Below are 12,134 nucleotides of genomic sequence, written 5' to 3'. Positions count from 1 at the left end.
CTCGAGATTGAGCATAGTATTTAATATGATTTTATCTGATTTTTCTGATTTTTTTGATGTCTGACAAAAATCCGAGAGTTCGGGACACGTATCAAAGCCTGATTTGAGTCTCTAAGACTCTGGATCAAATTAAGTCGACTGGCTCTATCCCGAACTATGGTTCTGGAAGAGAGCCCAACAACGTGAAGACTGGGTAGAGATAGGTGGGGTGCTTTTTGAAAACATGAGCACATGCAGGCAAACGGAGGGCTCTAAAACCTAAAGAGATAGAGATTTTGAACATTTTTAAAGAAGCAAGCATTGTTTTCATACAATTCCTAGATTAAGGAGTGTTGTATTTCAGACCTAAGTCTAAGTGAGCATGAATAATTCTCCTCAATATGGTCCTACCAAACCATGCCTAGTCTACATGCAGTTCATGTCAGCTGGGTTCAAGTCTAGGCTCCTAGGTTCACATGATATCAAAAAACAATAGCTGACAATTCATAGAACATGATTCAGAAAATTGAACTAAGTCAAGCACACAATTGATCAGACGAAGACAGGTCCCATCACGGTCGCCAAACTAGTTATCATCGTAAAATTTTTGCTCGCTCCCTCTGCGAGAGTGAGAAGAAACCATTTTGCGAGTCAAACTCGACCAAAGTTTTGAAAATTGATTTTGAAAATTACTCGCCTCCGTTTTGAAAATTTGTGAGAAAAATCCGTGGAATGGGATCCGCCTGTTGGTACGAGGTTCAACAGTTCCTGGCGCCTTTATCTGGGATAATTGAACCAAGGATCAAATGTGTGCTTTGACTAAGTTAAATTATCTAAATCATGCTCTATTTTTCTAGAATACACAAAGAATCAGGCTTGTGCTATGAAATTTTGAAAAAGATGCAAGTTTTGAAAATTATGGTGTTTGCTTTGGAAAATTGAAATGTGTTTGGAAAACGCTTGGGAAAGTGCTTGAAATTGGAATTCCTGCGAAAATCATTAAAATTCATTAGAAATCAGAAATTTGCATTGGAAAATGAATTCTCAGAAAAACTTGAACTTTGGAAATTTGATTATGAGATTTAGATTGCTTTTCTGAGGAAATGGATTTGAGAATCTTGAGAAAGTCAGGAAGTTCATTGGAAAATGGATTCTCAAGAAAATCAAATCATTGAGAAAATCGACTTTGGGCAATTTTGGACCACAATTCTGAATTTCAAACTATTTATTACTAGATTTTCTTGCATTCGCGTCATTTCAAATATCAAGGAAATGTGAAAATAGGGTTTATATCCAACTAAGTCCAATAATCTCAGGATATTATTGGAAAATCTTAGAAAAACCCACATATTTGAGCTAACCCCATTTCAAGTTTGGCAGAGACATTCAAAGGAAGGAGCTGGAATCTGCAATTTTTCCTTTTCCTTTTATTTTATTTAGTGATGTAATAATTTAATGAAATTTTGAAATAAGAGCTTTACTTTTCTGCTTAGATTAGGATGCATATCATATAGTTTGAATTTCTGTAATATCATGATTATGTGATTCATGCATTATATTTTCAAAATCACTATGGATGTACACGAATGGCATGTGCACCAACTCTTAGGGAGTTGATGAACTTGGTGGATTCCATATTTATGACCCTAGTCGGAATATGGACGAGACCCAGATTCAACATCTTTCTACTAGTCACACTGAGCCTACAATCTTAGGCTATCTTCCAAAATTCATTACATATATTTGATTTTTACAAAATATTTTAGAATTAACTAAGTAAGTTACAAGCATATTTACCGCCATAGTCGGAATATATGGTAATCTTACCTTAGTTTAATTTTAAAATTGCATATTTTCTTGAAAAGATGTTTTCATAAAAAGACATTCATTCATTCATATCATTTGCATCATGAAATTACATGCATTCCTTATACTTTTTCTCAAAAAAAAATGATTCTATGGAAATCGATTACTCAAGAGACTCTGAAAATTTTCAAAGTTGGATTTTTCCAAGTCCAGTTTTTCACGATTTTCCCTGAAAAATGTTCTTTTCTTAAGATTCATTTCCAAAAGGAGTTTCTCATCATTCTCAAGAATCAAAATCGATTTTTCAATACTTCAAGGCTAAGATTCTCAGAATTTCAATTTCCTGAGTTTTGATTTTCCTTCTCCAAAGAGTTTTTTCCATAAATTTCCAATCATTTTCCAAAGAAAGTTTTCAAAGTTTGAATTTCCCCTGACAAATAGTTCCTCTTCAAGTGTTTTCTCAAGAATTATTTCTACTTTCCCAGGATTTTCTTCCATTCATGATTTTCCCAAATCTTTATAACTTTCTTGAGATTTCAAATCCTTTATTAGAGTTTTTTTGAGAAATCGATTTTCATCTTTTGCCTTAGAAACATTTTCCAACTCTAAAGCATTTTTTTTAAGCATACATTATGTTTTCCAACTTTCATTTCATAAAATTTCATAGCACATGCCTGAATTCTCTGTGCATTTAGGATAGAACATGATTTTGATGAATTAACTAAGTCAAGCACACATTTGATCCTTGGTTTGATTACCCCTGTTAAAGGCGGCAGGAACGGTCGAACCTCGTACCGACAGGTCGAACCCCATCCTATGGATTTTCCCGCTATTTTAAAAAATGGAGGTGAGTATTTTCAAAACAATTTTCAAAATTCTGGTCAAGTTTGACTCGCAGGATCGTTTCCCCTCTCTCCCACAGGGAAGGGAAAAATTTTGCGACGATAACAGGTCACCATTTACTATCTCTATAATTCTGATAAGAGTCCCAGGTGCCAGGCTGCTTTCCAAAATCGTATCGTTTAATGTTATCTGAAAGGCTCTCACAATAATTGTCATAATATCTTTGCCATCACTCTGAGATGAGAGTCAAAGAAACTTTACACCAGTGAGTTTTATCTTTATAGATCAATTGGAACAATTAATTCCAGCAACTTGATTTCTATGATATCAAAACATGGACAAAGGCTGCCTATGGGGATATGGGAGGATAACAGGGATATACAAATGCAAAAAACACAATGTACATGAAATGCAAAGTGCAATAAAAAAAACTTATATAGGGGAATATGATGTTGAACATAGACGATATCGAGATTACAGTGAAGGATCCAAATCTTGGGAAATTGTTGAATCCATCTGAGATATATAGGTTCAAGTGTGCAACGTGTATATAAAAAAAAAAGAACTATGAAATAGAATAACTAAAACCCATAATGCGAATTGAATCCAAAATATTGATCAGAGCTCACACGCCGCATTAGATTCAAACATTGAACTACTGAAATGAGAACTAGAGAAGAAAATGTGTTATACAGGAAACGTGGATGCAGACACAAATTACGATATGCAAAAATATACAAAAAAAAGAAAAAAAAATGATCAAAGCATGGATAGATTGGCAAAAGGGAATTGAGAATATGTTATGTCGTAACAATTGAAGAAGGAAATCATAACAAAATTAGGAAATAAAAAACAACAGAGGGACAACACAAACCGAAAATCAAAGAGGAATAAAAGATAACGTGAATCGGCTACAGAGAAGTAACGATCAAGATACAGAGTGTATTTTCATATTGAAAGGACTTGAATCAAAAAATGAACCAACAAAGTGATTTATAATCTTAGCAAAGAAAGAAATTCAATGTAATTGATAAAAAAAACTTCTGCCAAATGAATCCGATCTCATACGGAATCAGATCAGATATCATCGCAGAGATCATTTGTAAACACCCCAAATTTTCCACACTCATTTCAGACAACCCTCCTCGTGCAGTGCCAACCCTGTTAGGTCAATGTAGGAGTCAAACCCTGAGTTTGTGTCAGAAAATCACCATTTTACCCACTCTTATTAGGAAAATTACCATTTTACCCCTAGGATATCCCGAACCTTAGTCAGTCGGAGTCAACCAAGCTCATTGGTCAGTTCAGAACAGTTAGAATATCAGTCATTTCAAGCTCATCTGAGCTCACAATGAACAAACCATTTCCATTTCTGGCCATTCCTGCCAAAATGGGATCATTTCTTGTGAAATGAGCTCATTTCTCACTCAAATCTAAGTGAATTGTCTCTGAGTCAGTCATTCATAGTCAGCCATATTCCCCTGAGTCTACCCTGAGCTCACCAGGAGTTCAAGCACTCCAGTTTTTGTTCAAAACCACTTCCAAGTGACTAGGTGCCCATTTTAGCCCATTTCAGCTCGTTTAGCTGAAATTGAGCTTAGTCCAGTCAGTTGAGCTAGTGTTTGAGCTTCAATTTTAGTTCATCTCAGTACTACTAATCTTCATCCCAGATCAAACCCAGCTCAGATTCGTAATTCACTTCACTCTGGTGACAATTCTGTACCATTTCTCTAAAAATGGCAGCTTTTCTTGATAATTCAGTCGAGTCAGTGTCTTGTCAGTTCACTTGAGTTCTGAAACTCTAAAACTCAGCTCATTTCAGTTCAATTCAGCTCAGACTCTAATTTTCAGTGTCACTCTAGCTCGGTAGGGCCTGAAAACCATTTCTTCAACCATTTTGCAAATTTTATCAATTTTAATTTTTTTTAAACTGGTACGAGTGTCAATCGGGGTCTGACATCCAAAATTTTTTATTCAGGGTTAGCATTTCGCATAGCATTTCATATCATTTCTCAGCATTTCATAACATTTTATTTCATTTTCGAAGTCTAGAACTCCAGTTTTATAAATTTCAATCAAGATTGAGTTTTTAAAAGTTTCCAGAAATCAATTTCAAACTCTGGGATTCCAAAATTGATATTTTTACCCATGGAATTCTAAATTTAGAAATATTTTCTTGAGAAAAACAATTTGGATTTATTTTAAACTCAAATTTTCGAAATCTATGCTGGATTTGCTTCGCAACGGGGTATTAAACTTCAAAATCCGAGCTTGTTTCAAAAACTACCAAAAATAGCTCGTTTCGTCTGGGAATTTTCTGAAAAGACTATTTTACCCCTCTAATCGTCAAAATGAATTTCAAAAGTGGAATTGGGACCCGCTCTGAGATGACCCATCCATTTGCATTTGTCTTTTTAATTTATATATATATATATATATATAAATTTATTACATTCTCCTTATTTTCTTTTCTTATTTATTTATTTATTTTACCTAAGGTGGGACCCACAAGGGGGTCTACCACCCTAGTCCTCTCTCTTCCTCCCCATTTCCTTTCTTTCTTCTCCTTTCCTTTTTCTTCCTTCTTTCTTCCTTCTTTTCCTTCTTTCTTTCTTTTTTTCCTTCTTCTTCTTCTTTCTTTTTCTTCCCTTCCTTCCTCCCTTCCTTTCCCTAGCCTTCACCCATTCACGTAAAGTTGCTCATCAAGGTCATCTCCTATTAACCCATATTATTAGAAACTTAGGTTTTTTGAGTTTATTAGACCTTAAGTTATCAAAAAAAGAAAAGGGGGGAACGGATGGGCTATTCTCTTATTCACGTCTCTATCTTTTTCTCTCTCTCATTCACTCTCTCACGCTCAATCTCTCTCAGCCCCTCTCTTGGCTATCTCCCTCTTACTCCAGCTTCAACACAGCCTCCACAACAACTCCATCTTCACATAGTAGCAGTCGTTCACCCCCATCTCCTCCAACTGGTGCTTCCTTGGCAACTACAACACCTCTTCCAATCGGCGTCTCCAGCTTGCAGTTCTCCAACCACCTTCAAAGCATCCACCCTTTGCAGCAGCTCCTCTAGATTCAACCACCACGACTACACCTCCCTAACAGCCTCCCTCTAGCCAGTTCATGCAGCTCCAAGGCAGTCCAAATCACCTGCCATCCCCACAGGCCATCTCCTTCAACCTCAAAGCAACCCAGTCCCTTCAAGCTCTTACCAGCCGGTAGCCATTTCCTCTTGGATTTACGCTTAAGCAGCCTTCATCATCCGACTACAGCCCTCCTTGATTCCTTCAAGCCGTCATACATTGCAGCAAGACCCCCCCTTTCAACCGATCCAAGGTAAGGTTCCATGTTGCTTATCAGATTTTTTTTATTGTTATTGTTTTGCAATTTCCCCTTTGCCGCACCTTGATATGAGCACCCCAAGCTTCATCTTGATGAAGGTGATGTGCAACCATTTCAAAACTGGACCTAAGATGATATAAAGGTTTCTTCCATGATCGTGAGTGATAAAAAATATATAAAAAAAAGGGAAATACGAAATACACATATCTCATGTGTAGGGGCTAATTAAACGATAAGGTCCATCCACTCAATGGATTGGATCTTCCGTTTCGCAAGCCAACAACAAAGAATATGTTGTATCCCCATTGATTTGTGTATTAGTTTTATATTTCATGATATTTTATGATAGAAAATGCATTTAGGTTAAGATGTTAATTTATTTCATTCATTTCAATGTAAATTTCATTATTATCTAAGTTAGAATCCATAGAGTTCATTTCGATACAAAGTCCATAGGCTATTTCATGTGAATTTTTGCATCTTTAAATTCTGCGAATTTTATTACTGTTAGATCCGTACGACTTTTAGTTCCTGTAGAAATTTTGATCTAATTTTAAATCATTATTATCATAAAAAAATAAAAGGGTGACAATGGGTTTTGGACCTTCCTGGAATTTTCAATATTTGTTTTAGCTGACAAGAGTAGTCAGGATCACCCCTATGGAAGATCTGAATTCCCTCCTTAAAATCACAGTGGATTTATGATAGAATCTACTAATTATCTAGAATTTTTGGGATTTTTCCAAACATATTGGCCTCTGGTAAAAATCGATTTTCCCAAACCCTTGGGAAAATCTTGATCTTTCTTTGTCAGGGTATAGACAGATCCTAGTGTATTGTGTCCGCTCAATCCATATCCCAAATGCAAAAACTTTCAACACAAAAGTTGTTCATAACCCATTTTCCTGTCATTTCACAAAATGTGGGGATTTTTGGGATTATCCCAGTATTTTTCCCGAAATTTTCTTTTTTGTCTGACAGACTCCAATATCCAGAAATTCTAGAGATTTAGGTCTCTGATAACAACGTACCCATTTCCAATCCGAAACCCAAATCCCAATGATGTGAAAAGAGGAAATTTTCTTATGTTTGGAAAGGACATTTTCCCATAATTTTAGTTATTTTTTCATCAATATGCTATTTTTCTCATATTTTATCCTGAAACCTGTCTGTTTCCCCCAAATCCTAGAGTCACCGGATTCCGATCCGACTTGTCGGAGCTGTATAGATCCGACCATAGGTCAAAACCAGAATGTGTAAAAGGCAAAAATCTTTGCCTAACTGTCCTATGTCACCCTATAAAATTTGGGAAATGTTTATGGAAGTTTGATATCCGAAATCTAATTTAGAATCAACATTTTAGGCAAAATTTTGATTTTTTAGTATTTTTTGCTATTTTTCATATTAAGATAATACAAAAAAATAGATTTTCGAGCTCCATTCTGTTTTTAGGGTCAGTCTAGGTGTCCATGCCAAATTTGGCTCAAATCCAAGTTCATTTGCTTTATATGTTACTTTATCCTTAAATTCAGTAGCGAAAATCTGGCGAAAATCAAGTTAAATTTGATATTTTATGATATTTTTGCCATTTTAGGGTTTCATTCATGTAAATAAGCATGTCATATCATATTAGGGTTAATTTCAATCTCATTTGCATTTTAATTTTCTATTTTTGCAAAATTTATTTCAGAAAACCCTGGTTTCAAGGCCATAGTCTTGTTATCAGGGGCATTTTGGTCATTTTGACCTAAATTTCGAAATTCCAATTTCTAATTCCATAAATTTTTATACATATCATCATATTTCATCATATTATGTTTGATTTATTTCATTTAATTTTCAAATTTTCAAAATTTATAAAAATTCTTTTAGAAAACCCTGATTTCAAGGTCATCAGGGGCATTTTGGTCATTTTGACCCCAATTTTGAATTTCCAAGTTTATTTTCAAAATTTATTCATTATTTCTCATGTTTATATCAAAGGGGGTATGATTCTGGGTTTATATCTGAATAATATCCGATAATTTCCAATATTTTCAGATAAATTCAGAAAAACCAACATTTTGAGCTAACACTATTTTCTAGTTTTGCATGAACATTCAAGAAGAAGACTTAGTTATTTTATTTCTTTTTTTTATTCAATTAAATGTAAAAATCAATGTAATATTTGGAATAAGAGTTACTTTTCTGCTTAGAATAGGACTGTATTGCATATAGTTTAATTTCTGCAAATTTTGATATTTGATGCATCATTCATGCACATTTTTCCAAAATCCACTATGGTTGACACGAATGGCACGTGCACAAGCTCTTATGGAGTTTATAAACTTGGTGGGATTCATATTTAAGTCCATAGTCAGAATACAAAAAAACCAAGATTTATGATCTTTATATTAGCCACATTTAGCCTACACTCTTAGGCTAACTTCAAAAATGAACTGCATTTCTCAAAACTCAAAAGGATTTCCCAATTCCTCAATGAAATATCTTTCAAATTCATATTCATTCATTCATATCATTCAAATTACATTATTTTCAAATTCATTTTCCAATTTCAATTTCAGAGAAATCGATTCCCCAAAAAATTCTAAGTTTTCTCAGGATTGGATTTTCTCATAATTCTGAGTTTTCAAATGACATTTCGAAACATTTTCCAAGTTCAAAACAAGATTTTCCAATGTTTTAACATTCTCAAATTTTAAAATCCCAAGTTTTCATAAATCAATTTTCTCAGAGTTTCCATTTTCCTGAGAATCCATTTTCCATTTCAAAAGTCATTTTCCAATGAACTTCCAGACTTTCTCAGAATTCTCAAATCCATTTTCTCAGAAAAGTAATCCAAATCTCAAAATTGATTTTCTCAAAAGTTCAAGTTTTTCCTGAGAATCCATCAATCATTCAGAATTCATTTTTCAATACAGATTTCTGATTTCCAATTAAGTTCAATGATTTTCCCAGGAATTCCATTTTCAAGCACTTTTCCAATCATTTTTCAAATGCATCTCAATTTTCCAAGCAAACTTCATCCTTTCAAAACTTGCATCTTTTCAAAATTTCATAGCACATGCCTGATTCTTTGTGCATTCTAGGAAAATAGAGCATAATTTAGATAATTTAACTTAGTCAAAGTGCACATTTGATCATTGGTTCAATTACCCCTGATAAAGGGTCCATGAACGGTTGAACCTCGTACCGACAGGCGAATCCCATTCCACGGAATTTTCCCGCAAATTTTTAAAACGAAGGCGAGTAATTTTCAAAACCATTTTCAAAACTTTGGTCAAGTTTGACTCGCGAAATTGTTTCTCTCACTCTCGCAGAGGGAGGGAGGAAAAAATTTTGCGATGATAACAGGTTTGGCAACCGTGATGGGACCTATCTTTGTCTGATCAATTATGTGTTTGACTTAGTTCAATTTCCTGAATCATGTTCTATGAACTGTCAGCTTTATTTTTCTGATATCATGTGAACCTAGGAGCCTAGACTTGAACCCAGCTGACATGGATTGCATGTAGACTAGGCATGGTTTGGTAGGACCATATTGAGGAGAATTATTCATGCTCACTTAGACTTACGTCTGAAATACAACACTCCTCAATCTAGGATTTGTATGAAAACAATGTTTGCTTCTTCAAAATATTTCAAAAGTCTATCTCTTTAGGTTTTAGAGCCCTCTGTTTGCCTGCATGTCCTCATGTTTTCAAAAACCACCCCACCTATCTCTACTCGGTCTTCACGTTGTTGGGCTCTCTTCCAGAACCACAGTTCAGGACAGAGCCTCACAACTGGGTCATAGTTCAACGTATATCAGTTGGCGCTCAAGGACGTTGGGAAAACACAAGCCTAGAACCGGAGATGAATTTTTATGCCACGTACATCGAGCCTCGGTTCGAGTATATCGGCATAGCATGATTGGACACAGTTGATTTGAGCCTAGAGTCAGGATTAGGGTCCTAAAGCTCTTTCAAAACTTGATACATTTAGAGTCAGCTTCTTAGGGAATGTTGTATGTGCATAATTGTTTGTGATTGAATGCATGATATTCATTTTCATCTTATTTTTCCATATTTTCCTCAATATTTCCAAAATACTGGACAATTTTCCAAAATACCTCATTTTTCATCTTTTGTAAAATATCTCCTTTTTCTCAAAAACCCTAGACGATTTTTTCAAATTATCCACCTTTTCTTTAAAACTCCAGGTGATTTTCCATTCTTTTGTTCCTCTGGACTTCGAATTTCCAGCTTTGTATTTTATCCTGCTTGTAATTTTCAAAATTCTTGTATTTTTTCAAAGTCTAATTCCAATCTTCCTATCTTTCAGTCCAATGGCATTCAGTCAGCTCGATTTTGTTTTTCCTGAGTGTGACATCTCCTACGAGGTGCGACAAAGTCTTCCCGAGCATCGAGCTCTCAACACCGGACCTTTCTTCTCCCGGTGGTACTATACTTGGTTCAAAAACTTCTCTCGTATGTTTTCGGACCACCTGAGCAATTGCAAGTTGGAACTGGCATCCGCAATGAGAAAGTTGACAGTTAATGGCAATCTGATCCATGCACTGGAAGAGCAGTGGAATCCGTGCACTTGCACATTTTGGTTCCCATGGGGTGAGATGACACTACTGATGGACGAATTTTCAGAGATCATGGGACTGCCTGAGCCAGCCGGTCAGCCTGAAGATCCGTTATGTTACGACAATGAAGCCATACATGATACTTCAAGTACAAGGTTTTGATGATGAGCAAGTAGAATCAACTGCATTTCAGCTAAGGCTATGAAGAAATTGAAGAATTCGGTGAAGAATCCTTGAAGACTAGTGTGCAAATGTTTAATTCATTAAAAGTCTTAGATTCTTGTAAGAGCCTTACTTAGAGTGCATATTTAGGTTGCATTTCATCTTAAAAGTCTTTAGAAAAACTTTTCTAAAAGAAACTCTTTTGAAAATCTTTTTAGAAAACTCTTTTCTTAAATTTTCATATTTATTAGTCGACCAATAGACTTATCAGTCGACTAATCCTTTCGCGCCATATTTTCTAAAAAGTCATTCGTGTCAAATTAGTCGACCGAAGGTTTTATCAGTCGACTGGACAGAATGTCTGTTTTCTGGAAAATTAGCAGTAATCGACTAATGGTTTTTCAGTCGACTGAACAGAACATGTGTTTTCTGAAAAATTTAGCAGCAGTCGACTAATGCTTTATATCAGTCGACCGAACAGAATGTTTGTTTTTCAGAAGTTTTTAGCAGCAGTCGACTAAAAGGTTTTTCAGTCTACTGATGATATTATCAGTCGACTAACTTTTCTTAAGTCGACTAAGTTTCAAAAGTTCAGATTTTCAAACGGCTCGATTAACATATCAGTCGACCGACGATAACTGTCAGTCTACTAATAACTAACTATTAGTCGACTAACTGATGTTTCAGTCGACTAATTTTGCCGTTTTCCTAAAACTTCAAAAAGGTGTGTCTTTTCATTTTTCAAACGTTTTGATCGTTCAAAATGGACAGTTTTGACACCCTTTCATACTCTCAACGTATGGAATCTTTTAACTATAAATATGAGTGCATTTTACACTCAAAAACAACAATTCAATCGATTTGAATCTTGCTTTTCACTCTTATTCAGTCAAGTATTTGTTTTCTCACTCACGTGATATTTTCACTTCAGTTTTTCACTCAAATCACTTTGAGAGATAGTGAATTCATGAGTAGAGTGTTTCAACAACCTCAAAAGCCAATTGCATCTCATTTGCATTCAAAAGGAAGGCTCATAGGTTGTATTGTAAGTTCTTATTTCTTTTCTGTAAAAAGGACTCCTTGGTGTAAAGGAGTTGTTTGCTTTCAGTTGGGTTGTTACTGAAAGTGGGACCGATTATGGTCTGTGTGATCTTGTAGTTTACAAGGTTGATAGTGGAAAATCTCAAGCGGGTTTTGCTTGGGGACTGGATGTAGGTCGGGTTTGACCGAACCAGGATAAAATCTTGTGTTCTTTGTGTGTTTGCTTTGAGATTTGCAAAATCCTTCAATATTCCGCAGAAAGTTTTTAAAAGCACTATTCACCCCCCCCCTCTAGTGCTCGTTGCCTCGATCCTAGTGCACTTTCATTTGGTATCAGAGCACAGGTTTGTTATTACTTTGATTTGACCATCATCTAGCATGGCAAC

This window comes from Nuphar pumila, chromosome 14, assembly GCF_984573655.1.
Source record: "Nuphar pumila chromosome 14, dmNupPumi1.hap1.1, whole genome shotgun sequence".
In the NCBI taxonomy this organism is placed as follows: Eukaryota; Viridiplantae; Streptophyta; class Magnoliopsida; order Nymphaeales; family Nymphaeaceae; genus Nuphar; species Nuphar pumila.
Note: the sequence above shows the minus strand (reverse complement) of the source record.